At 37.5% G+C, this 27,525-nt stretch overlaps 1 protein-coding gene across 2 annotated transcripts in view; it reads right to left on the reverse strand.

Annotated features, from left to right (window-relative positions):
• The window catches only part of LOC135118931 (zinc transporter foi-like), a 46,470-nt gene extending 19,119 nt beyond the window's left edge, over positions 1 to 27,351 (reverse strand). Inside the window, exon 1 of one of the 2 annotated variants that reach the window (XM_064042092.1) lies at positions 27,119 to 27,351. The gene's annotated coding sequence lies outside the window, so the exon portion shown is untranslated. Of the gene's footprint in view, positions 1 to 1,204; positions 1,343 to 27,118 lie in introns of those variants that run through there. The other variant, XM_064042093.1, reaches the window with a different exon arrangement.
• Between the last annotated feature and the right edge of the window lie 174 nt (positions 27,352 to 27,525).

The following is a 27,525-nucleotide window of genomic DNA, read 5'->3' on the forward strand; positions in this document are numbered from 1 at the left end:
GGTCGAACGTGGTGCAAAACAACGTTTTATCTCAGCCGAGAATCGAACCCAGGACCGATGCCAAGAACTGAGATGGCGTTTCTTTTATTTTTGCTTGTTTTAAAGAAACTGAGATTATTATTTGAAAAGGTTATATAAGAAAATCAATATGTATTGATTCACTTTCAAAATTAATTTCCATCTTTTAAGAGAAAACCTGATATAAAATATAAAATTTAATATAATAATAAAAAAATAGGAATCTTGTGCGTCATACAAAACGGTTAAAGACTATTTTCATCCGGTTGTACCTAGTTTAAAAAATATATTATTATGGACTTATAAATATGATACATAATTATATTATCTCGGATCTCAGAGAAAAGTCAAAAATAAACATACAAATGTACAGAAAAAATTAATGCTATTTATATAGTTTATATTATTATGTTTTATAAATCACTAAATGTTTTCCCGCGGTTTCACCCACATCCCGTAGGAACTACTACCAGTACCGGGATAAAATATAGCCTATCGTATTACTCGAGAAGAGTGTAGCTTCAAAACAGTGGAATAATTTTCCAAATCGGTTCAGTAGTTTCGGAGTCTTTAGAGGACAAACAAAAAATCCTCCGTATTTATTTATATTAGTGTTATTTACATAACTATTAAGTATTCTGTAGTGTAGATAATGTTATACATAATTAAGATTCTTGTGTCATTTAAATGACAAACTGTGTTATTGGCTGTCCTTTTGTTTATTGACGTGAAAAAGTGCTAATTTAACTAGCCCACTTTCAATAAACAATTTTGACTTTGACTATACTCAGTAATACCAATGCATTAATTTACATTTCATTTACTTAAACGTTCCGGTCATTATTTCTAAAGAGAACTAAGTCTAAAGAGCAGTTAAAAATAACTTATTATATTAACGACAAGACAATGCATCGCCAATACAAAATAACCCAAAACACATTCACATACATTCAAGTAATAATTCAAGCATACATTGATAACAAAAAACTATTATGAAACGGACCATATTATCGTATTATTATGTAAAATAACCTAACTCTATGACGTCATCTATGCATACGTTTAAACTAACATAACCATCATAATAATTACCTACTTCAAACATGGTAAGAAACCAAAACTATATAAAACCTTAAAATCAAAACCTCTATACTAAAAAAAAAATAAAGAAAAAAAAAACACTTACGTCACAACGCAGTCGAAATTCGAAAATCAAATTGCACAATTTCTAAATTCGTTTGAATTTGGAACGGTGAGCGATGTGTATGCGCGCGCGCAGGTACGTTCGGAAACGGCGCACAGCGATAAGCTATCGACGATAACGTGCCGTTACGTTCGTTCGCTATAACGATGTCGTTACGATGGCAAAGATTATGCGAGTTTAAAAAAGAGGTCACACTTGTTTGAAATGCCTTTTGTGACGCAAGTTTGTTACCTAATATATGGTGTTGTTTTTTTAATTTGATAGGTTTAATTGGTTATTTTTAAGCGTTTCAAAAATCGTAAATTATTGTTCTATGACAACTATGATATAAAAATAAAATTGAATCTACTTCATCAAACTTTCTTCCACATCGTAAATGATGTGGAAGAAAGTTTGATGAAGTAGATTCAATTTTATTTTTATATATTTTTAAATAAAAGCTCATGTTTGGAAAGGTTATACACATATTTAGAGATACATAAAAGTAGATTCAATAGTTTAAGTTAAATAAGCTTAGAAAACTTAAGTTCACAATTAGAATAAGTAGACATGAATCACTTAAAGTTTTCACTATCAATTTTCAAGCGAAAAATCTAAAAATAATCCTGTCATCTCAAGTCTCGAGGCCGCACAATTAAAATTAACTACAATTAATTACGTTTCTATTTCAAAACTCGGTGAGTGTGTCGCGAACGGAATATTTTGGCTCGCACACTGTAATTTCTTGTACTTTATTAGTCACCAATGAAGCGAGAAATCTCATAGATTATTGTGATATGACCGTTTTTCTTAGAAAGGAAAATTATTCTCCGTCATTCGGCTAAATATTGAAATGCCACTCAATTTTAAGAACTTCTCAAGCATGATGGCGACTGTGTTACATTGTTTAAAACTCTGCGAAAGTCTACTATATAGAAGTTAAAGTTAAGTAAGGCGATGATTGGATTTAAGTATTAATAAAGGTATATCAGAGGACTTACAAGTGCGTTGCCCGCCTTTTTAAAAAAGGGTACCTATACTCTTTTTGAAGGTTGCATTGTCAATAGTAAAAATAAGCCTGTGTCTTTCTCATTTATAAGTTAATTTATTCTAGTACATATCTACTTAATGACGAGATAAAAAAACCTTAATACATAATCCTTACATATCTACAATCGCGTATCTAATACCTATTAACAGGACAATAAAATAACTAATACATATTCACATCTGTCATTGTCCTCTGTGAGGCCACATACGTTTATTACCTACTCGCCTATCTACAGTTGTATATTCACGCCACGTGACGGCTAAGGTAAATGCGCCGGCGCAAGCCTTGCTCACAGAGGCCATGTTTAATTTTAATTTCAATGTTTTGAATCGTTTTAATTCTTTAATTACGAATGGACAGATTAAGGCAGTTGTTTGAACATCTTTGGCAGTCGTTATGGGTAGTCAGAAGCCAGTAAGTCTGATGACCAGTCTTACGTAGGGGTATTGGGTTGCTCGGGTAACTGGGTTGAGGAGGTCAGATAGGCAGTCGCTCCTTATAAAAATACGAAGGTATTCGGCTGCGTCTGGTTTGACTGGAGGCTGACCCCGTCATAGTAGGGAAAAGGCTAGGAAGATGATACGATTTCACTCGTGTCCTAAGAAAACTACTTCTTGCGTACAGAATAAAAAGTAGCTTAAGATATGACACTGGTAGTAGTTTTCTACTGATAAAAAGAATTTTCAAAATCACTTCAGTAGATCCAAAGATTATCCTCTTCATACACACAAACATTACTTCTTTATATTATAAGTACGTCCTAACGATGCGATGTTCGTGTAACCTCGTGTAATTTCGCGAGTGCTCGGGTCGTTGAACTGATCGTGAATTTTTTGCACAACTGAAGGACAGACAGACCGACAGACTAGTTTTTTTTCTGTTTGACTAATGCTTACTTATATGGTATAGGAGTTTTGTATTTACTTTTTGATAATGTCGTTTGGGACGCAGGTAGAACCACGGGAATCATGTTTATATTTAACTAGTTGTTTTCCCGTGGTTTCACCCGCGTTCCGTGGGAACTACTGCCTGTACCGGGATAAAATGTAGCCTATGTTACTCGGGAAGAGAGTAGCTTTCCAACAGTGAATTAATTTTTCAGTAGTTTCGGAGCCACAAAAAATGTATCCTCATTTTTATTTTAGAGTAGGTAACAGTATGCACCTATGTAAAAATTATTATTTCGTGCATCCATAAATTAGTAAATGCGAAAGTATAAGTGTTTGTTTGTCGGATGAATAGATTTTGAAGTACATAGCTATGTATTGAACAATACGGATATTTATTTCTCTTAAGAAGTCTCAATGGATTCTTAGATTCTGTCATTCTTTATTCTGGACTTCCGAGTATTGATAAAAAGAAAATAAGACATAAGACACTTCCACGATTCATCATCAGATCCATAGATGAAAAATAACTCGTGCTAGTCGTTTGGCTTAATTTTTCCCAACTATGTTGGGGTCGGCTTCCAGTCTAACTGGATGCAGCTGAGTACCAGTGTGCCACGTGGAGTGACTGCTTATTTAATCTCCTCAACCCCAACTTATATCTGGTCGTCAGAATTTCTGACTATCCTTGAAGTCTCCAAAGATGTTCAAAAGACACCAGTAAGACGTGCCTTCCGAAACACTTAGGAACTCGTCATGACATGATCACCTAGCTACGGAACGACTGATCCAAGCGTTGCTTAGCCTTATGATCGAATCATTTTTAGATTTATACTATAAAGGCTTAAACCTACAGAACCGATTTGAAAAAATCTTCCACTGTTGGAAAGCTACACTCTTCCCGAGTAACATAGGCTATATTTTATCCCGTTGCAGGCAGCAGTTCCCACGGGACGCGGGTGAAACTACATATTAGTCAATAATAAAGTCAGTATAAGAGGAGGTCACCTTGATACCATGGTGCGATCCACCATGGAAGCCAAATGGTCAAATCGCCATAACGTGTACTATAACAATGGCTCGTGAATGCGGTGTCATGTGACTGGCACCAGTAAAATCATTTGATGTGGTGTCATTTTAAACACGTCATATGGTTAGGGCTGTCATCAGTTTTAGATATTTAAAATATCACGGATATCGTGGTGGCCTAGAGGGTAAAGGACCAACCTCTCAAGTATCAGTGTGGGTTTGATTCCACGTCAGGTATCTACCAAGCAATGCAACTTTTCTAAGTTTGTATGTACTTTCTAAGTATATCTTAGACACCAATGACTGTGTTTTGGAGGGCACGATGAACTATAGTTCCTGGCTTTGGACATCTTTGGCAGTCGTCACGGGTAGATAAGCCAGAAAATCTGACAACAGTTCTTATCGAGGGATATTGGGTTGCCCTGGTAACTGGGTTGAGGAGGTTAGATAGGCAGTGGCTACATGAAGACCACTGGTACTCAGCTGCATGCCATTAGACTGGAAGCCGACCCTAACATAGTTGGGAAAAGGCTACGCAGATATTATGAAGCAGTGAACGGTATCCACTAAAATCTAGAATATATTTAAAAATACGTAGAATTTGGTATATTTACCAGTAGCCCAAAAAAATAAGTACACACTAGATTCACAATTGAACACTAACTGGTCCAATTAACATCTAGAAGTTAGATATAAACTTACTTACTGTTCCATATAGATTTAGTAACAGTTCTACGTAATCAAAAAACAATGGAAAAACTCATTGTTTTGTCAGTAAAATGATTACCATAATTGATGATGTTCGGTCCACGGGGTATAGAAATTCGTCAAACCTTCAAGGTTTAAAAACCGTGAGGATAAATTGATGATAAGATTGTTAATGGCAGGGTAGCAAGAGTCTCGTGTTTCGGAAGGCACGTGAAATTGGTACTTGGCTACCGGCTGTCAGTTGGACATCTTTGGCAGTCGTTACGGGTAGTCAGAACCCAGAAAGTTAGACAACCAGTGTTACCCAGGAGTACTATCCTCTTCGGTACATAAAATACTTCAGATGGGGCAAAAACTTTGGCAATCGTCACGGGTAGACAGAAGCCAGAAATTATGACAGCCAGTCTTATCAAGAAGTACCTCTTCGGAACTCAAAGGGCTCTAGAAGGACCAAGAAGAGTTTTAGTCAGTAAAGGTCATATACTTGCTCCCGATATACCCACAACGGGAGGTGTCATCTGCTGATTTGTCAACTAAAAAAAAGGAGGCATATCCTGTCGTGTTTTGCCCGAAAATAAAATTACCGATCTATCAATTTTCCGAATTGAGAATTTGTCCAAACTATGATAGGATTGGCAAGGACCTCGGATTTGCAAATTGCAATGTAAGCACACTACATCCTATTTCCCATCATCTTATAAGTCTGTTTGTAGCTTTGTACGCATTTTCAATAGACGATGAAAAGGAACCCGGATTCTATATATATTTTTATGAAGGCCAAATATTTCGCAACCCAGAAAGCCTCATGCGAAAACATAAAAGTATTATTGATTTTAGTTATTAAGTACTAAACGATAGCCTATCATGATTGCTAGTGATGATAGCAAATTCGGTGGACTTTCAAAACAGAACCAAATTAATTTGTGTTTTGCTGTTTTCAGATTTTTTTTGGGATATGGTAGTAAATAAAAGTTGTCGAATTTGATACATTCAAAATGCTCCATATTGGACCCGCAAATAGGTTTATGCAAATTAGGTGCTCTAGTGTTCTGCCGTATCAGAAATAGACGATGTGTTCTAGTTTTTTTGGATTTATTTATTTACTTTTAGGTTTTTGGCGCAATATTATTTTTGACAGTTTATAATGGTCAATTGATTGATTTCTTGCCAAGAATTTGACTAATTTTGTGTTTAATTTTTTTAGGTTTTCATGTCTTCAGAAATGATAAAGAAAGTAAACTCACCAGATCAGTAAAAGCAATCCAATTAGCACACCACTAAACAACCTCAAGATGATGGTTATCCCTAGACTGACGACACTACGTCACAAACCGCCATTTTATACACAAAACACGCGGGAAAAACGAACTGACCAATACGGAAGCAGGAAGGATGCGTTTTTATTCACCACCAATTTGAAATTCGAACGGTCCATTAGGCAAATTGTTCCCACTCTTTGTTGACTGAAGATTAGCTTTTTATCAAGTTCTAATTGAAAACGAGATTGGCAGAAAAAAGAGTCTTTCATATTTGCATGTCTTTTTATGATACCTTTTTTTTGCTTCAAATCTTTACTTTTAGCGGAAAACGTTGCTTTGTTATCTTGGAGGCAGTTGTCGGTTTGTCGTGCTGGCGGCGACACGATCAGTGTCAGAGAACGATTGCAAATAATCGGTTGGTTTTGGCGCGATTTTCTAAGATTTGGACCTGATTTGTGAACTGAATTAGAAGTGGACTAGTTAACTAGACTTTATGTGGATTAGAGCGTAGATTTTTTGCAAACTTTTGGAAGAAACTGTCCAAATTATAAACAGTTGCAAGATATTCTTAAAGTCAAAAGTGGAAGTGTAGTGTGCCATAAATAATCGTTCAAGTATGACATCATTCGCAGCTCGGATCTTCAAAGTTTTGTGCAAGATCTGGACAAGGCGGGATGAAGAGGATGAGGAAGAAATTATATGGAAGATTGAAATGTGTAAGTACTTCCTGAATTTTAATTCAGAGAGTTTAGAGCGTGGTGATTAATGCTCAATCTTTCTCCGCGTGAGAGGAGGCAGCCCATCAGTGGGACAATTAAGAAGGGCTGTAACTGTGAGCTTAGAGAGCTCTAAGTCTGCCTAAAATCGTCGGAAATAATTTTGCGATCATAGGACCATATTTTCTCAGGCCGTTCTCATGTCCTGTTCGTAAGAAAGGTGTTAAGCATGAATGAGGATGGATATAGAAGAGGATGAACAAAGGAACGATGGGTGGGTTGTGTGAAAGACGATAGGGCTCGAAAGAGTCTTACATGTGAGATGACATTAGATAGGAAGATGGAGGAAGAACTGCCAACCTCAAATAGTAATTTGGGATAAGGGCCTTAAAAGACCTTAGGGAAAGGGCTTAGAAACTTTACAGTGACTACAATTTTGATAAAATTGTGCCCTTATAAAGAGAGAAAACAAGTGCTAAGGAATTAGGATCTTCGAATTTCTCTAAAAAGTTCTAACACATTCAAAAACGATTTGATTCACTTCTTTAAGCGCAGTCTCAAAGAGGACAACTTGGGCTAACCATATTTGTTGGCTTTATTTGCTCAATCAATGTTTATGGATTAGATATAGAAAACCGTTCAATTTAAAACTAGACTTTATTGATTGACCTGGATTAAAACGTTCCACTTTTGGGCTATTGTTTTTTCGGATAGAGGCATCATTTCAACGCTCGGTGCACTCAACTTTCGACTGTCTTGTCTATCGAGAGGTTTACTGCTACTGCCGGCGGCCACAGCTACACTACTGACTTGTATTTACATCTAACCGCCAGAAACCTGACATCTTTTTTTTAACAACTCCAAAAATCATCAAATGGCCCCTCCCGCTGTGGGTTAGCAGCGGTGAGGGAGTGCCAGACTCTTACTGACTAAAAACCGTCGTGTGTTCCGTCGAAGGCCTTTTATGTGCCAAGGCCGCGGTAACTCGCGCGAACATACTTGACATCTGACATCGATATCTGACAGTGACTGCAAAATCTGCACATGCTGCTGCCGCTTCTATCCAAAACGGTTTCGTGTAAATACATACAAACCAGTAGTGCAGTTGTGGTCGACTTCATGCAGTCGCTGCATGTGCGGTCGGCAGTTGCAGTCGGCAGTTAGCATCCAAAACGTAACTTTAAGCTGTTTCCGCTTTCTTTTTACTTAGAACTGTTGATTAAGACGTCGAAGTGTTCTTTGGTAAATCTTTTTCTTACTCGGGGAATCCCAGCGTCAACTAGTTAGTTTGCAATTTGTTTTGGGTTTTAGGTCATTAACCGATCAGTTCAGAATCTTAAACGATAAGATTCAGAGTTCAGACTCCATTAAAGAGGAGCGGAGAAGTTTTGAAACTACAAATAGAATGTCATACTCACTCAGTAGTTTCCCTCATCTCCCGAGCCTTTTTCCCAACTATGTTGGGGACAACTTCTCACGAATTGTGTTGCTGGGGAGTTTGTTCCACCAGTTCTTCTTCCCAGCAAAAGCACATAGGAAGTGGTGAAGGGCGGGCGTTTTGGGGGCTGTCTTTTGTAAATTTTACGTTCAAAAAGTTCTGATTTTCAGCCTACTTTGAATAAATGACTTTTGATTTGATTAGTACTATCCCTGAGCGGAGAAAGTTTATTGGTTGTTTACCAACTTCTCTGCTCTGCTTTAACGGAGTCTACTTAAGTCGAGTAATAGAAGATTTGCTTTTACCCAACTTTTTTGGCGGTGAGTTTGGTGGTAGCTGCAATCTTAAACAATTACCTGTAACAATAGAAAGATAAATAATTAAAAATGAGAAAGATAAGATTAATACATAGACGGTTATTAATTTTAATTATTTCAGTGTAAGATAGTCCATTTATCGAGGAAGGCTACTTGGACCAGTCTTCGGGTACGCGGGTGAAACCGCTGGTGGAGACTTGTGTCGGTAAAAAACAGAGAAAAGCTATAGTATACTATACCTATGTCAAACTATCGATTGACTACTACAATAATAAGGTTGTTTACCAGTCTTATTTGCGTGACCAACTTGTAAATAAATTGTGCATTCGTTGCCTTTAAAAGATGTATGAAAGAGAAGTAATTGGACCCGTTAGGCTGCGTTTCCACCAGAGATGTGCGATGGAAATGTGTCGTGCGAGGATGTCTAGCTGTGCTGTGAAAATGTGTGGGTGTTTCCACCAAAGCTGTGCGATGATAATGTGCCTACGAGGATGTGTAGCGGAGCTGTGAAAATGCGCATTAATGTGTGGCGCGAGGATGCGTTGCGAAGCTGTGAAATGTGTCGACGGGGGTGCGGTGTAGTGGGAGCGGAGTAACGCGAACGCCTGCCTGCCGCTCACCGCGCTGCGCTCACGTCTCACTTTGCTGTCGTAAGCGCTTGTAGTCGTACGCATGTCGTACGGTTGCGTGGCATAATGGACGAAAAATTAATTGATGCCGTTCAAAAGTTTCCGTGTTTGTGGAACACTTCTTTGTCATTTTACAAATGTAATGAAACTAAGGACGCTGCGTGGGAGGTAATAGTCAAAGAAATACAATATAAAGATGGTAAGTAATAATCATGTATTAAAATCAGGTATATTAAAATACAAGTTACAATATTTGGGTATTTATTGTGTGCGATGAATTCGTGACGAAATACGAGTATCTTGCCATGACACTTTTCCTTGATTATTGAAATAAGAGCAGTATTTCTCTCTTACATCATAACTATCACTTGACACGACGACGGAAATGCTAGGAACCGATACAAGAGTACTTGTATTTTTGTTATCAATGCAATCCAAATAATTACTTTGTCTTTCAATTAAAAAATTATGCATTACACATGTGGCTTTTACGATTTTGTCAACCGTTTCCACTCTGCATTCAAAGTCTTTACGATACACATACCACTTTCGTGCCAATACACCGAATGTAGCTTCTACAATGCGACGTGCCCTCGAAAGTCTATAGTTAAATATACGTTTCTGTTGGTCTAACTGGTCCCGCGGATATGGGCGCATGAAATTTTCCATCAAAGGAAAAGCCTCATCTCCAATGAATACAAATGGTACTGGTTCACCTCCTTCATATAATGGTTCAGGTTCTGGAAGATTCAATCTTTTTCTTTCAAATATTTTCCAAAACACTATCATCAAATATTCCAGCATCACTAAATCTTCCCATGGATCCCACATCAACCATTATAATCTTTCTCCTAGCGTCAGCTAAGCACATAAGCACTATAGAAAATCTTTGTTTGTAATTAAAAAAAGAGGACCCAGTGTTTGCAGGACACATTATATAAACATGTTTACCGTCTAGAGCCCCAAACAATTTTTAAACTGCCATAGCTCTTGAAAATCCTTTGCTATTCGCTTCCAGTCGTCTTTGGTAGGTTTTGGAATAACAAGAGGTTGTAAAACAAGCCAAAGAGCATTACAAACTTCTGCCACAATTCTCGACACACTTGCTACTCCAATCCTAAAATTTTGTGCCAATCGTGTGAACGACGAGCCCGTGGATAAATACCTGCAAAAAAAGGAATGTTTATAATAATAGTAAGAAAAATAATTAACAAATAAAAAAGTACTCTTTACCTGTTACTGATTTTTTGCGATCTGTAAGACAACATGCTTGGTATAAAAATGTTATATTCCTAATCATAATTTTCTATTATTTCAGTGAAAAGCGCTAAGTATCGTTGGAAACAACTACGGGATAGCCATCGGGACGCGCTAAAGAGGCAGAAATCTAAAAAAAGCGGACAGGCTACAACCAAAACACGTGAATGGAAATACCAAAAATTGATGGAATTTCTTTTACCGTACATGGCCAACAGAGATAGAGAGTCAAGTTATAAAGAGGATATTTCGTCAATGACAATCCCAACAATCTTTACGAAATAGCCTCAACTTCAGGCATTTCAACAGATTCGGTCACCCCGTCATCATCAAAGAAGAAAAAAGGCGATGAATTATCAATTTTAATACAAAAACATATGAAAAATCAAGAAGATTTTCGAAAAGAAAGGCAAGAATTAAGAGAACTTTTAAAACCAACGGACTGCGATGATACTGATCATTTTTTTCTTTCAATGGCGAAAACATTTAAAAAATTACCAGATTACATGCAAGTTCCTTTAAAAAGGAAACTTTTTAATATGATTAGCGAAGCCGAAGAATCTTACGTGCTGTCGTGGTATAATCAAAATATTGGTTATTCTTCAAGCTCTGATAGCAGTATAGCAGTAGGTAGTAATATAGCAGGCCAGATGGATTTGCCGCCTCAGCTGGATCCTGAACAACTTGGTTATTCTTCAAGCTCTGGTAGAAATACAAATAAAACAGTGGGCCAGATGGATTCATCTTTCCAACTGGAAGCTGTACAACCAGCATCTCCGGGAACACAACATTCAGACCTACAAACGCCAAATACTTCAAACAAAGTAGGAACAGAGCCTAATTTGCCATGAAAAGAGGAACTTGTTGTCTACTTATTTTGCAGATTATGATTACTTTTCAATTAATATGTTTAATAAAGACAAAATTGATTCAAACTATTTTACTTACTTTAAACATACCGCCAATTTTCCTTGGTGCTGATGCATTCTCTGTAGTGAGTGTCTTCTTTCTTGATAATGTTCTCAATCAAATTGTGTAACTCATAAAAGTTACTTCTAGATACTCGATAAGAATTTTCGAATATTTCATCATCAGCCGTATGAAAAAAGGTAAAGAATTCTCCATGTAATCGATGATATTTAATATGGTTACGTATCCAAAACCTGTGTGTTCTTGTATTGCTCAAAATTATAGAACTAATAAACTCCGTATCTTCTGCTTCCATTTCTTCATCACAAATTGTTAAATATAAAAGTATTTTCTTTTTCCAATTATCCATATTATTATCTATTTTGCGCACTTCTACTTCCAACAAACTCCGTCTATGGACTGGCTGGTACAGTATGCGCAAACCTCGCAACACATCTTTCTCAACACACATTCCTCGCACACTTCCCTCGTACACATCCCTCGCACACATCCCGCGCTTGTTTTGTATGCGCAAAAATCTAGCTCCGCTGAGCCGTTTCCACCAGAGCTGTGCTGACCGAGGCAAGGTAAATGAAGCGATCCTATTGGTTCTTTACAAACACATCCCTCGCTATGCATCCTCGCACATCTCTGGTGGAAACGCAGCCTTATTACTATGTAAGGGCGTTTCCACATTACGCCACAGGGCCTTTTTTAAGTAAATTCGTACATTTGATGGGAGCTGCTGTCCTGCTGCCTATAAATGTCCATAAGGTTCCATAGAAATACCACTGCCACTGCAACCTAATTTGTGAACGCCTTAAAGCTCAATACTTCGTATAGACATGACATGAAAATCGCGCGTACAAGTAATTTCGAAGTTCCTAAAATTAAATAGACTTCAACAATTTTAATAAAACCTAAGAAAAGATGCCTGAAAGATGACATGAATAGGGAGTGAGTGTCAGTATGACGAGTGACAGGGGAAAATGGAAGAGGATGACATATTGCGCCGACCCCAAATAAAATTTAGAACGGGGCAGCAGGATGAAGAATTTTAATAAAACAGTTTTATCAGATAGAACCGTTTTCCCGTGGCTTTACTTACGTCTATCGACTGCCCGTACCGGGATAAAATGTAGCCTATGTTCCTCGAGATGAGACTAAGCCTTCATCAAAATAATTTTTCAAATCTGTTCAGTAACTTCCGAGTCTTTCACGTAGTATCTTTTAAGTAATGGTACAAACAAACAAAAAAAATCCTCTTTATTATATTAGTATAGATATCAAAATTATCATTAATGAAAGGTAAAATCGCGTGTTTTTCAGTCAGAACCGAGCCTAATTTAATTTCATTGTGTATCATACAATCATAATTATGTAACTAATTAAGTCATTATTCCACATTACGGTTACCATATCAACTATTGTTGTTATTGAGTTAATATCATTACCCATTGTTACTATAATTATGATACATGGACTGGACCCATGGACATTGTTTGATTGGTCGTGCTAATCTCAGCAACTACTGGTACGATTTGAAAAAATTGACAATTTTTTCGAAGAGGACTATAGGCGTGAAGAATTCCCCACGGGAAACATAAAAATGTGAGTTTGTGACGTTGTAGATAATCTTCTGTTCTGTTCAGCAATTATGAATATTCCACGGGTTATTAACATTATGTGCGGGTCTTCTTCCTATCCTATGTCGAAGTTATTTGCAGTTAGCGCATTGTTTCTTTCTTCTATTTCTCTCTATCAGACATCATACTAACATCCACTTTCAATGTTATCTACGTATGTACTAATATAATAAACGTATTTTTGTTGTTTTAAAAACTCCGAAACTGCTCAACCTATTTGAAAAATTCTTTCACTGTTGGAAAGCTACACTCTTTCCGAGTAACATAGGCTATATTTTGTCCCCTTACGGGCAGTGGTTCCCACGGGACGCGATGATAAATTTTCGGGCAGAAGCGAGATATTAGACCTTATTCTATCCGGGTTACATGGAATACTTTCCTCAAGTTGCGACTAAAACCATGAAAATAACCTATGCGGGCAGAGGCTATATTCTATCCAGGTAAATGAAGAAAGTACTTTTCTCCGGAGCTGCGGGATTGTTCGCGCGAGTTACCGCGGCCCTGGTACATAAAAGGCCTACGACGGATCACGACGGTTTTTAGTCAGTAAAAGTCTGACATTCCCTCACCGCTGCACCCACAGCGGGAGGGGTCATTTGATGATTCTTGACGTTGTTAAAAAAATATACCTAGTAAGTACATATATTACATAGATATAGGTACAATAAAACCCCTGGTACACATCCACAGACACGTAACATGTTGTAATTGTGGTGGCTCTCTGAATAACAACTAGCGGCATTGATTGGTCCGTGACCGCGAGGCCGCGGGTTCGATACAGTCGTCAGCCATATCGATATGTGATGATGTGGTGACCTGTTATGGGCATGTACTATATTTGTGAATGATGAATGGAGTTAAGGTTCAAAGATAAAAGCTGAGAGAACGTCTTTTTTGGGGTTAAAACGGGACTCTACTACCAAGACTTTGTCACGTCTGCCCGTCAGTCTGTATCTAATGAGAGTTTTCACAAACAATAAATGATTAAAATTAGAATAAACTCTGTCTACATCTCTTTTATTCTTTCCTTTCGCAGGTATGCCGGAAGATATTTCTTTAGAAATAAGCATTACCTACCTTTGTAAATTCTTTACTTCCTGTCTTCTTTCTTTATTATGTGTGTGTACAAAAATTTAAAATAATTAAATAAAATAAATTTAATTTTAGGGGAATATAGTGCGGAACCCTTTTAGCACGAGTCCGGGCTTGGCACTTGACCAGTTTTTCGTCAGTAAGACTCCATTCAATTCAAACAGTTCAAACTTATCGAGTGAGCTACAGTAAAAAACTACCAAATTGGTAGAAATACAAATTGAACTCAGGCATGGCAACATAGACAGATTGGACCGTGTTGTCTTAAAATAAGATAAAATATCGGCTAAATTAACGTTTCTATTTACGTGCATTGAAAACGTAAATGTCAGCGGTTTACCTTTAGGTTAAAAGCAAACGAGTACTAATTTAAACGCTGTTTTTAACCATTTTGTGTCTTTATAGCTATTTTACTACATTATAATGGCGTCCACGGCCGATTTCGGCCGATAGATTTAATATACTAGGTTCCCCGCGGTTTCACCTGCGTCCCTGTAAAACTTCTTCCCGAACCTAGACAAAATATATAGCCAATACTCGGGAGTAGTCTAGCTTCTCAGCAGTGAAAGAATTTTTCGAATCGGTTTAGTAGTTTCGTAGCCTTCATTCAGGGCTCTTTATTATATAAGTATGACTGAATTTCCGCCACCAAGCGATCACAATTCGTTAGATAACTCCAATTTTCTCAATGAAACCATTTCACGCACACAAATGTATATTTTTATATAGCCTCTGACGTGATGTGACGTAAAACTATAAACGTTGACCTAATCTACGCACGATTCTTTCATTTAACACACAAACACACACACACACACAAATACACACACTTGATCAATTCCTATCTCTCTCTCTGTGTGTAACTGTCCTAAATATCTACCAAAATGCGATCATGTCTTCTATATGTGAGTAAAAAATTGCTCTAATTTGCCCTTTTGGGTTATCGTACTTCCTACTATATTATATACGCGAAAGTAGCTCTTTCAAGCAAAAACTATTGAAAGGATTTTGTTGAAACTTAGCAGGAATATAGCTTACTATCTTCCGCCCGCGGCTTCGCCCGCGTAGAGTTAGGATATATCGCGTTTCCAAGAGAATTCTTAAAAGTCCGGGATGAAAAATTATCCTATGTTCTTTCTCAAGGTCAACTCTATCTCTGTACCAAATTTTATTAAAATCAGTTCAGTGATTTAGACGTGAAAGCGTAACAGACAGACAGAGTTACTTTCGCAGTTATAATAATAGTAGGGAATAGTAGGGATATATTAGAAAAAGATATAGACTACTTTTTATCCATGTGCGGGATGTATATCTCTAGAGGCATGAGCAAAACCGCGGGTCGAAGCTACCTACGTGAACTCCCAAAAAGATTAGTATTCATTACTCGTATTGTACAATGTATGACGTACATTGCTGGCCTACTGACCTACAGATATAAAAATGACACACCTACGCCTCAATGTATCGCGTATTGCGAATAAATTTAACTTTCAACGTTTATGCGCGCCTAGTAACACGTGGGGGATATTTTTAGATACGATTTTCTAGTGCACTTGTATCTGTATGTCTGAATCGGAATAATGTATCTGTATTCATTTTACGGTAGAATCTGAGAATTATATGAAACTGAGGAATGTCTCAGGAACAGGTCCAATTTGAAGAATTCATCCAGTAGGATAGCATTTACAGAGAAAGGGCGTAAGATAGGTAAAGCGACTACACCCACGGAATATCTAAATTTTCCGTCCCATCGCGCTATGAGAGTGAAGGAATAGTAAGTGCACCTGTGTCTGCGCAAATGCTTGTGCACTATAATATGTCCTTCGCAGATGGCTAAACTCCTTACATGAAAATAGCCCCGTAGCCGATAATCGGCTAGGAGGATATCATCATCATCATTTTGCTAAAGATTGAATATTTTTGGAGTATTTCCTGAATTCGATTTGTACCGTACGAATGAATCATTATCTTCCTTACAATCTTGTTCACAAAAGACAGATCAATCGATTCATAAGGATGTTTATATTTAACAGATCATAACATTGTTTCCCAAAGATGTAGCTGGCTTTATTTGTAATTTTAAGCCTCTCTCAATTATGAAGATCATCAACATACGTTACTGTTACAGCCTTTTTATCGTCCCACTGCTGGGCTGCGGCCTCCTCTCACACGGAGAAGGATTCAGCATTAGTCACCACGCTTGCTCAATGCGGGTTGGTGATTTCAGACTATATAGTCCAGGTTTCCTCAAGATGTTTCCCTTCACCTTTTTTATGAGCCATTGGTGTCCAAAGTCCAAAAGTTGCATTGGTACTTGCCTGACCTGGAATCGAACCCACACCTTCATACTCGAGAGGTTGGTTCTTTACCCACTAGGCCACCGCGACATCAACATACTGTTGCCCTTAATACAATTCACTTGGGGTCGGCGAAGCATATCTTCTTCTTCCATACTTCTCTGTTTGCCGCCATATCTCAAGTAACATCTTTTGATGTGGACCATATGGTGTTCCAAATAACATAATCCATTCATAGTTTAGTTGGTCTAACTAATATTAAACAATAGTGCTAATAGATAACTCAGTTTTCTGCATCTGATCTTAGAGTCACATCATCATCTGCCTAGCTTTTCTCAACTATGTTGGGGTCGGCTTCCAGTCTAACCGAATGCAGTTTAGTACCAGTGTGCCATATGGAGCGACTGTATATCTGATCTCCACAACGCAACTATCTTGGTCTTCATACTTTCTGAATACCCGTAACGACTGCCAAAGACGTTCAAATGACAGCCGGGTCCACCAATTTAACGTGCCTACCGAAACACGGACCTGCTTCTTTCCTTCGTATTTTTTCGTCCCATCGGGCTATGTGAGTGAGGGAGTAGTGAGTGCACCTGTGTCCGAGCAAATGCTTGTGCACTATAATATGTCCTGAGGGCATCTATGACCAGGATGACGAATCAAGAATTTCAGCCAAGGTTTTTGTTACAGACATGTCAGACTAATTAAGATAAGAAGATGTACTTAACAGTCAAATTAAGTTCATCATTTAACTGATAACAATGTGTTATGTCATTTCGTATCGCTACGAACATCGTTATTAAACCGTCGTTAGGACAGTGTCGCCTGTATATGTAGATATACAATAGTAGATAGACCGCCAGTGGAGGGATTTTAGTGAAGCCAAAAATGTAATACATCAGTTGAGTGATATTTTCATGTGTGAGTAGATTTGTGCTGCTTTTCTCGGCTTCAAATTATTTTTGGTTTCTTGATTTTGAAAATCATTTTTCAGAATATCGTGTTTTCTTGCTATAGTTTGTGTTTTATACATACGGGGGTCCGCTACAGGCCTATACAGTGGTCATTTCTTGGGCTCATACCACATGTACTTATCAGCCACGCATTGCTAATCTATCAAACGGTAGTGAATCTATCTATTCTATACTAAATATACTACATCTAAGTTCGCCTCTGTACATGAACATAAATATTTTTTTTTTCAAATATTTTTATGGTATGGTATTTTCACGTTGCAATCAGCCAGCACACAATTTATTACAATGTTTCATGTACACGTAAAAATACTGCAGGCATTATTTTTCATAGGCTTCTAAAAAACAGTTTATAGATAAGCCAAAATTCTAGGCGTCAATCGGGAATCAAACTCGGAACTGTTAAAGGCATGTCTATCAGTATTGATTGATTAGTCATACAAGTACATAATTATACATACATTTACAAACACACATACATAAGTATTATTTATTAGATACACGTGCCAGCCAGTTTCAACATATTGCTGACTATAATTAGTTTTCAAGTAGTAAAAGTAATAGCGAATGTAAGTAATAAAATGTAAAACAGCATATCTATATTTATGTACAGCATAATTATAAGTAAGTAATATGAGTAATCATTCAACTTGGCTGCAAAACCGCACTTTTTGAACGTCAATATTTATAAAAGACAGATCTCAAAACGCCCACCCTTCACCACTTCCTATGTGTTCTTGCTGGGAAGAAGAAATGGTGGAACCAACTGACTAGCAATAGATTGATATTGGTTAGGAAATAATGGCACCCAAGGCTGGTTCATTAGGCCACGGCGACTGTTCTCATATAAGGAGATCAGCCAGCTGCGCAGGACATGTTATAGTGCACGCGCATTTGCGCAGACACAGGTGCACTCACTATTCCTTCACTCTCATAGCCCGATTGGACGGCAATCCAACACCACCGGAGAGAGATCAGGCGCAGGACCGACATTTACGTGCTCTCCGATTCACGAGGGTTAGGAAATAGGTGAGTCTGCGAAGATAATTTTAAAGCGCGTGAAGGAGTAAAAACACTGGTGATACCGCAGGAAACAGCTAGTATTAAATATCTAGTACACCACGATATATGTACAGTACAATTTCTCTTCTAATAAATCATTCAAAGGTTGTCCGCAAAAGATCTCGTTTAACGATAGGACCACACATTATGTCACCTGACGTAACTTATTGTGTATCACTGTTTACACACTAAAACATGTTATAATACACATCGCCTAACCTTTTTGTAGGGTGTAAAATCTCTCTTATTCCTGCCCTGTTCCCAATTTTTGCAATATAATTTCGGCTTCCATTCCACTCGGTAAGTCGTCATACTAACATTCAATCCATTCCTATATTTCCATATCACCTCTCAGATACTCCATCCATCTTTTCTTTGGTCTTCCTCTACATCTCCGAAATGAAAAACTTCTTACATTTTATATAACATAACACCCAGACCACTGTCAACAAGCATGCTCATGCTTGATCATAAAAATGTTGACCGTACCGGGAATCGAACCCGGGACCATCAGTTTCTCAGTCCGGCATGGTGACCATTGCTTCAACGAGGTCGTCATTTCTTCTGCAGTTATTTCGCCAAGTGCAGGATATTCTATGTTCTGAAAATTCTTTCCAAATAGAAAGAAAGAAAATAATCAGAAACTCTCTATCATACAAAGTACTTCGCAATAGCTCTCAGAGCAAAATCTATAAAGGTACAACTAAAAATAGATACCCTATTTTTAGCCAGAACAGTCAATGATCTTAGACTGAGTCTCAGACATTTTTTAAACAAATGAATAATTGTCAAAGTATGACATGTCGTATGCGCTTCGAATGCCAAGTAGATGCTCAAGGATAGTTTATGCCGTGGGCTGAATAAGACATTTGTTAATATGGTCATTAGCGCTTGAGAAAGAGGATAAGGACGCTTATAAATTAGTTATTTATAATAAACACTAAATGATTGATTTATATCGTAATGAATAAAGCAGATGGCCGATGGGGCCGAAAAGTGCTGGAGTGGAGACCACGGACTAGCAAGCGCAGCATAGGACGTCCACCAACAAGGTGGACAGACGACCTTATAAAGGTCGCTGGAAGACGATGGATGCAGGTCGCCTCCAAAAGGTATCTGTGGAGATCTAAGGGGGAGGCCTATGTTCAGCAGTGGACACTAGAACACCAACGACAACATTTGAGTCAGTAAAAATACCAAAGACAAGATTTCTCAAATAAAACCTCATTACTACAAAACTTTGAAACACTCGAACTCCATTATAAAGAGACTGCAATCCACTATCTTCCAGCGCGGTTCATAATAAAAAGATGCCAAAAATACCAGTAAGTTGTCGTCGTGTTGTAACTGGTCTATTTCTGCGCGCGCGCACGTGACGAGACGCGTGGATCCAAATCACCGGCGGGTTTTACTGACTAGACTTCGCGCCACCTGCTTGATTTGAGATAGTTTTTCGTAGTTAGTAGTATCGTTTTTGGTAATTTTGTGTGTTTTAAATAGTCTGTATGTATATGGATAAATTATTGAATCTGAATGAGGTAAAAAAGAGGAATTAAAAATATTTTGGGAATACTAATATTCGGTTCTTTGGTCCCGAGATGGACCTAGTTAGAGTCTAGGAAAGGATCTAAGCTACTTTTTATCCGGGTGCAGGAAGTAGTTTTCTCCGGGCGCCGCTGGTACCGCGGGGAAAAAATAGTAAAATTAATAATTTCACATAAGAATAAATCTATATTCTAACAATTATACCTACATACTTTTCCATATTTCACATTCATCGAATATCTATCAGACGGATAGCGTGTTAGAACTCCATCTACCAAAGCTTGAAAAATTAGAGCAATCACGTAATAACAATAATATAGAAGTCAGCAGGTCAGCGTGTCTGTTTGTGCTATTATTTATTGACTGTGTCCAACTACACTAGCGTTCATAATATTGCATCATCATCTGCCTAGCCTTTTCCCAACTATGTTGGGGTCGGCTTCCAGTCTAACAGGATGCAGCTGAGTACCGGTGTGCTATCTGGAGCTTCTGCCTATCTGACCTCATCAACCCAGTTACCCGCGCAACCCCAAGGTAAAACTGGGTGGTCTACTTTTAATAAAAATATTGCCCAATCAATAATTGAGGCTTGCAAAAGACATATGTAGCTGATTCAATTACCAGCCTCACCTACCCGTGGTGCACTCTGCTGATCAATAGACGAGGGTCTGGCGACCGACTGGTGGCAGTATAACCACCATACAGCACCAAGTGGGATATAAAATTATAGAGGAGATGGGCAGCACCAACTCCGAAGCTAAAAATATTCTACACTGCGCTGACCAACACGCATGCACAGCGCTGTAATTTTGGGTAAATCTCCCTAACTTGGGGGAGGCAGCAGTCCAGCAGTGGACGTTCTTTGGCTCATCATCTCCCGAGCCTTTTCCCAACTATGTTGGGGTCGGCTTCCAGTCTAACTGAATGCAGCTGAGTAAGCAATGGCTGTGGCGACCAAAAGACTCAGGTGACGTCTTTCAGCAGTCGGTACAAAAAGGTTTATCAACCATTTTGGGAAGTTAATCTTACATCATCAATCATCATCTTCCTGCCCTGTTCCCAAGTCATTTGGGGTCGGCGCAATATGTCTTCTTCTTCCATTCCTCTCTGTCAGACGTCATACTCACATCCACTCCCTTCTGCTTCATGTCCTCTTTCAGGCAATCAATCCATCTTTTCCTCGGTCTGCCTCTGCCTCTCCATCCTTCCATATTCATACTTAAGTTAATTTTACGAACAAGCATATTAACCTTCATGATCTTCATACAAACTCGTAAACAAACAAACAAATAAAACTAAACAATGCCGCGCCTTCTACAATCAATTGACACGAATCAGTATAAATTGACAGACGTTTAAGAGGTTACAAATGTATTGTTTTTATGTGTATACTAGTTTCTGGCAGTGGTTTCACTCGCTTTACCGGGGAAGCCACTTTTCGCATGCGGATAGGAATTAGCCACGACTGAGACCAATCATTAAAGAGATTTTTAATTATTATTTTTATTTGTTTTCTTAGCCTGTATTGTCCCATTGCTGGGCAAAGGCCTCCCCATTTTGACTCCACACGTCTCGATCTTTTGAGTGTTCCCGCCAACCAATCATTTTAAAATATGACCTGTTTTTATTTAAAATCAAAATCCAGCCGCAACCCTGATCAGAGTCCAAAAATCCTGAGTTATGGTAACTCTTATTAAAACTGTACCTCTACCTAATAAATAATAATATCACTGCAAGACATTAGCGAAGTAATTTGTGGCTAATGACGTGCGCAGTGGCAGATGATTTATATTATATGTACCTGCTGCCGAGCATTTCAACCAAAACTAATATTATTATAAGTGGAAATAGATTCACGGTAATCTTCCAGTGGTAAAATGATGGCGTGCCCAGAAGATGGCGTAGAAGACTGGACTCTTAACTGGGTCATCATCTCCCGAGCCTTTTCCCAACTATGTTGGGGTCGGCTTCCAGTCTAACCGGGTGCAGCTGAGTACCAGTGTTTAACAAGGAGCGACTGCCTATCTAACCTCCTCAACTCAGTAACCCGGGCAAACCAATACCCCTTGGTAAGATTGATGTCAGAGTTACTGGCTTCTGACTACCCGTAACGACTGCCAAGGACGTTAAACGACAGACTATTCACGAAAGCGGATAAGACATACATGTGTATGTAAATACACATGCACATTGTCTTTGTATGCGTAAGCTCGGGAGCGCTCTAGATTGGCCAAGTCGCCGACACATACAACGACAACGTGTATGTGTATTTATGCACACATGTAAGGGTCAACCGCTTTCGTGACACAATATCTATACTTGGTGCAAAGTATTTTCGATAAAAGTAGTTTTAATAGTAAACATGTATATTTTGTTTTACATTGACGTATAGATAAGCAGATATTATTACTACAAAGTAATGTATGTACGACTGAATATCGATTCGTCATACGATAGTAAATAATCGAACAGAAACGGCATATGTTTACTTAATAGTATACATTCCTATATGCAAAGTACCGTGGTATGGTCATTACTTGATCGATAAGGGTTTACTGTATATTAAGTTCTTGAAAAATTCTACCTTATTTTTGGTATGGAAACTTCAAATGGCTTAATCCTACTACAAGAAAACTTCTCGTATAATCCCCCTTCCCCTGCCCTGTAGAATATTAAAAATTACTGAAAATTTCCCTTCAGGATTTTGTTTACTGCATATATTTTGGTCAATCCTGTCGTCGCCAAACGTTTGAGAACGCTTCAGTTTACGCCAAAAAGGCTGAATATTTTGTCAGTTTGTCTGTAGGAATAACTTCTAACGGTGCCGTCTGGTAATGGAAGGTTAAATAAAACAGTAAACCATCTAGAGGACAACTGAAGATGCTACGAGAATTTTCGTAAATTCTCCCGAATTCATTCTTCATCAATGATGCAAAATTGAATAATCTTTCGCAAAAGAGCTCGATGCAACTGGACAGTCGTGCGCATAAAGCATTTGTGTGGGCTGCTATAATTTTATATTGTATAGTATCTTCAAAATAACTCGATGCGTCTTAAATTGCTCTCTTCGGGACTTCCGCACGGCTGAAAAATGTGATCGTGCAAAATTGTATGCTATTTTCTTGATGCGAAATGCAGTATGCTTCAAATACTGTTGATTTAGGAGGAAACACCTGGACAGAAGGTCTATACCCTTGCGCAGGTGGCTTCTGTGGCATATAAGAACATGGATACTGGTATATGTAAATTTCTTCAGGGCTTATCAAAGTCAAAGTATTTTAAAACATAGTTATTATTTGTAAAACATAGGTATACATAAAATGTAGATTTTAAAATTAAATAAAATAGTGCGCTATGTTCTGTCTATGGTGAGACGTACAAATATAGTTTGGACTACGTACTACGTAAAATAAGAAATTTTTACAATTACATCTAGAATTAAATTATATCAAAATCTAAATTAGTCATTTAGGAACTCATCGACCGTGTAGAAACATTTCTCAATTAGAATTTTTTGCAATGTTTTCTTAAATTTATGGAGAGGTAGTATTTTAACCTCATCTGGAATCAATGATCAAAATCAATGAATGAATATGTCAGACATAAATTTATTTTCGCATCATCCCGTCTTCTGAAGTCGGTCATTTGACACCTCATTTGAACTGAGACCAAGGCGAGCCAACCCATGGTACACAGCTGGTATTAATAAGGCCTAGGTTCATCGACAACATAAACGGCCGTTTTTCTTAAAATTTCTGTCATAATAAACAGTAGTTTTAAGAAAACAGACGTTTATATAGTCGGTGAACTTGGACCTTAGGATGTTTACACACTGGTGTAGGGTTATAGTACATTTGATATTTGTTGAGCTTTACGACAGCTGATACCGGTGTCAACTCGGGTGGTCTCTTATCCTTATTAAAGCGAATGACGAAGTAATTGACTGTCCATCTTGTCCATATTTCGACTCTCGGTATAGGCTAAATATCTCTGGAAATTAGATCGTTGTTTTTTATTTTACGTAGATGAAAAAGCGAAGTGTAGGTTTGCAAAAAGTTGTCCTCCTAATGAGGTCCTATGATGGAGAATCTAAGCGCGCCGTAAAATTGTCTACGATATACGGTTATGATTGGTCATCTCATAAAAAGATAGCTAAGTACATAAAACTTAATACTGACTTTCTAATATAAAGTTGCAAGAAAACAAGTATTTATATTATATTTCAATCTGAGCGATAGATAGACGGAAAGCGGACTCTAAGCACCATTTTTACCCTTTAGTTACGGAATCCTAAAATGGATTTTAATAAATGACGAAGTTTTGATCTGCCTAGGCCCTTGGTTGTTGTGTCCACGTCCTTAGAACGTTCAGAAACAGATGATTGCGTGGCAAACCTCAGATTGACCTAAAACTGGTTCATTGGCATGCCAAGCGGGTCGGAACTGACCTTTGATAACGTTAACCTCAGTGCCATAGGACTGTAACGAAGTGAAGAGGTAGAAAAACTGTTGGCAGTTGTCGTGACAAAAAATTGATAATATTTGAATATGATTTATAAAGAGGAATGTCGGCTATTTGCATATACAAGAAAATAAATGAATATCTACTTAATTTTTTTCGTAAATAAAATGATGACGACGAGATGCGGGAAATTCAACTGTAAAGTTATTTTTTTAATGAAAGAAATTACGGAGTTGAACAAAGACGTCAAATAATACTTTGAGACACATTATTATCGCCTAAGATTACCGATTCATACAAACAAACCAACTCATTCATTATGCATCCCAACCTTAGATGAACCATAAAACTCCCAACATTCTAAATACCAAGCCATTACCATCAATCAAAACCAATCAATCATATTCATTGAAAGTACTGAGTCAATATTATATTTATGCAACTGAGTGTACAAACTGCTTTACCCAACTATGGGGTTGGCTTCCAGTCTAACCGGATGCAGCTGAGTACCAGTGTTTGACAAGGAGCGACTGCCTATTTGACCTCCTCAACCCAATTACCCAATACCCCTTGGTAAGACTGGTTGTCAGACTTACTGGCTTCTGACTGCCCGTAAAAACTACCAAAGATGTTCAATGATAGCCGAGACCTACAGTTTAACGTGCCCTCCGAAACACAATCATTGGTGGCCAAGTTAAACTTAGAAAGTACATACAAACTTTTAAAAGTTGCATTGTTACTTGCCTGACCTGGAATCGAACCCACACACTCATACTCGAGAGGTTGGTTCTTTACAGGCCACCGTAATTACTATCAATCGAACTCAATCAATCATATTGGTTGATACTGAGTCAATATTGATGACATACAGTGTACAATATGTTTACTACAATGTGAATGAAATGTTATTGATGAGAGACAATACAACATTTATAAATAAATACATTTTAATACAGTTCTTTTGTATTAGAGGACAGTATAAGACATTGATGGTCAAACAAAGATTTTTTCTTTGTAATGAAAACTATATATAGATTAGCATGTGCTACATGTTTTGTGAAATTTTGTCTGTCTGGATATTTATTAAGTTGTCAAAGATCTTAACTAATGATACTTTAAAGAGTAGAGTTTGTATCCTAAAGGCTTAGAAACTAATGAAACAATTTGATTTATTAATTACTTACTACCCCTATATTTTGTTTGGGTATGGAAAGTTCCCACAGGATAGAGATGAAACGTCGAGAATACAGTGAGTTACTCGTAAAACTTAAAATATAATCACAATATTGCAACATATTAGCACATTGATGGTTAGGAAATAAAATTGCAATAAATCCTTACTAATATTATTAATTAATAATAATTAACTCTGGCTGTGTTGGGCTTAAAGTACAAAACTATAGAACCAAATTCAATGAAATGCCTGAGAAACAATGTAATACAACCACCCTATTTTTTTTAAGTAATAATTCAAAGTAAATTGCATTTTATGCAATTTTTTTAAAAGAGAGGTTGTGAATTATTAAGCAGGTGCCAGGAAGTTTTTTTGAGCAGCAGTTTGGGGAGCAGCTAGTACTAGTATTATATAAAATAGGTACAATAGTGTTTCTACAATTTATAGCAGTACCTAATCAAGATTGATTACAATTAATAATTGTTAATGAATACTAGAGTTGCTTCATTGGATAATAATCTTAACGATAGTGGTGTATAGTGAAGTTTATGTTTATGTAGAAAAACCATTAAATTTTATTGTAGTTATAAAACAGAACATTTTACAACGAGTCTTTGGTTGCCCGTGTAACTGGGTTGAGGAGGTCAGATAGGTAGTCCCTCCTAGTAAAGCACTGGTACTCAGCTGCATCCGTTAGACTGGAAGCCGACCCCAACATAGTTGGGGAAAAGGCTCGGAGGATGATGATGAAGATGCTAGGCAGATGATGTCAATGATTATCTGATCAGGCTTTACTCAACTATGTTACAGTCAAGTTAGTCTCACTAGTTGCAGCCTGGGCAATTTAGAATTTTTCACAATATTTGTATAGGATTTCATATACAAATTATTTAAAAGTTTGAAAATTATTACATTAATTAATATACAGTCCACTCCAATGCAGGTTTCCAAAAATTCAATATTCTTTCAATACTGAAAGTAAGTTAATTAATAACTAGTAAAACAGTAAAGAGAAGACATAACTAAAATTATATTATAGCGGTATTCAAGGCCAGAAAATCCGAAATATTTGGTGTCTGAAATCAGTAACATATTTCAGTACATTCATATCAACTGATATAGCCTGTAGCTGTACGAAAGCGCACATTTTCAGCGTCCTAACCTTCTACTAGCTTTCAAATTGATAGCGGTAACGAAATAGCAACAATTAGTTTTATGTCGGTCTCTGTATAAGCCGACCGCTTCTCGCACGCTTTCCAAATTTCCTCCCGACTCAACAAGACGCCGTATATTCGTAACCCCGTTATTGTTCACACGCAGCTCAGTTTCGAGCTCACTTACAGACTCAAGATGAGTCTCAAAGACGTATAGAATCATAATAGGCCATACGACACCGCGAGAAACCTACGAACATCCAAATAAAGACAACAAAATATAACATGTTCATCTTTTGTTACACTGACCTGTATCTCCTTATTAAAGCATCAGCGGCTCGCAAATAGGCTTCCATCAAACATTTAACACTGTACAGAACTTGAAAATTAACAATAAATGTTTATTTCACACAATAATCATTCAGTTTTTGCGATTTTTTTTATTGTGACACTCGCGGTTACAGCAGACAGCACAACGCGTTCGCGAGATTTAAGTGTTGCCTGATTTTGGTTTGACAAGCTACTATACTGTTTCTACTATAAGGAAGTGTACACAATAAATTAATGTATACTAAAATAATAAACACGAATTTTTTTTTGTTTTTATATACGCTGAAAACTCCGAAATTACTGCAGTGATTTGAGAATTTATTTCATTTTGGGAAGCTACATTTTTCCCGAATAACATATTCGGCTATACTTTATCCGGGTACTGG

The sequence above is a fragment of the Helicoverpa armigera genome, chromosome 27 (genome assembly GCF_030705265.1).
Source record: "Helicoverpa armigera isolate CAAS_96S chromosome 27, ASM3070526v1, whole genome shotgun sequence".
In the NCBI taxonomy this organism is placed as follows: Eukaryota; Metazoa; Arthropoda; class Insecta; order Lepidoptera; family Noctuidae; genus Helicoverpa; species Helicoverpa armigera.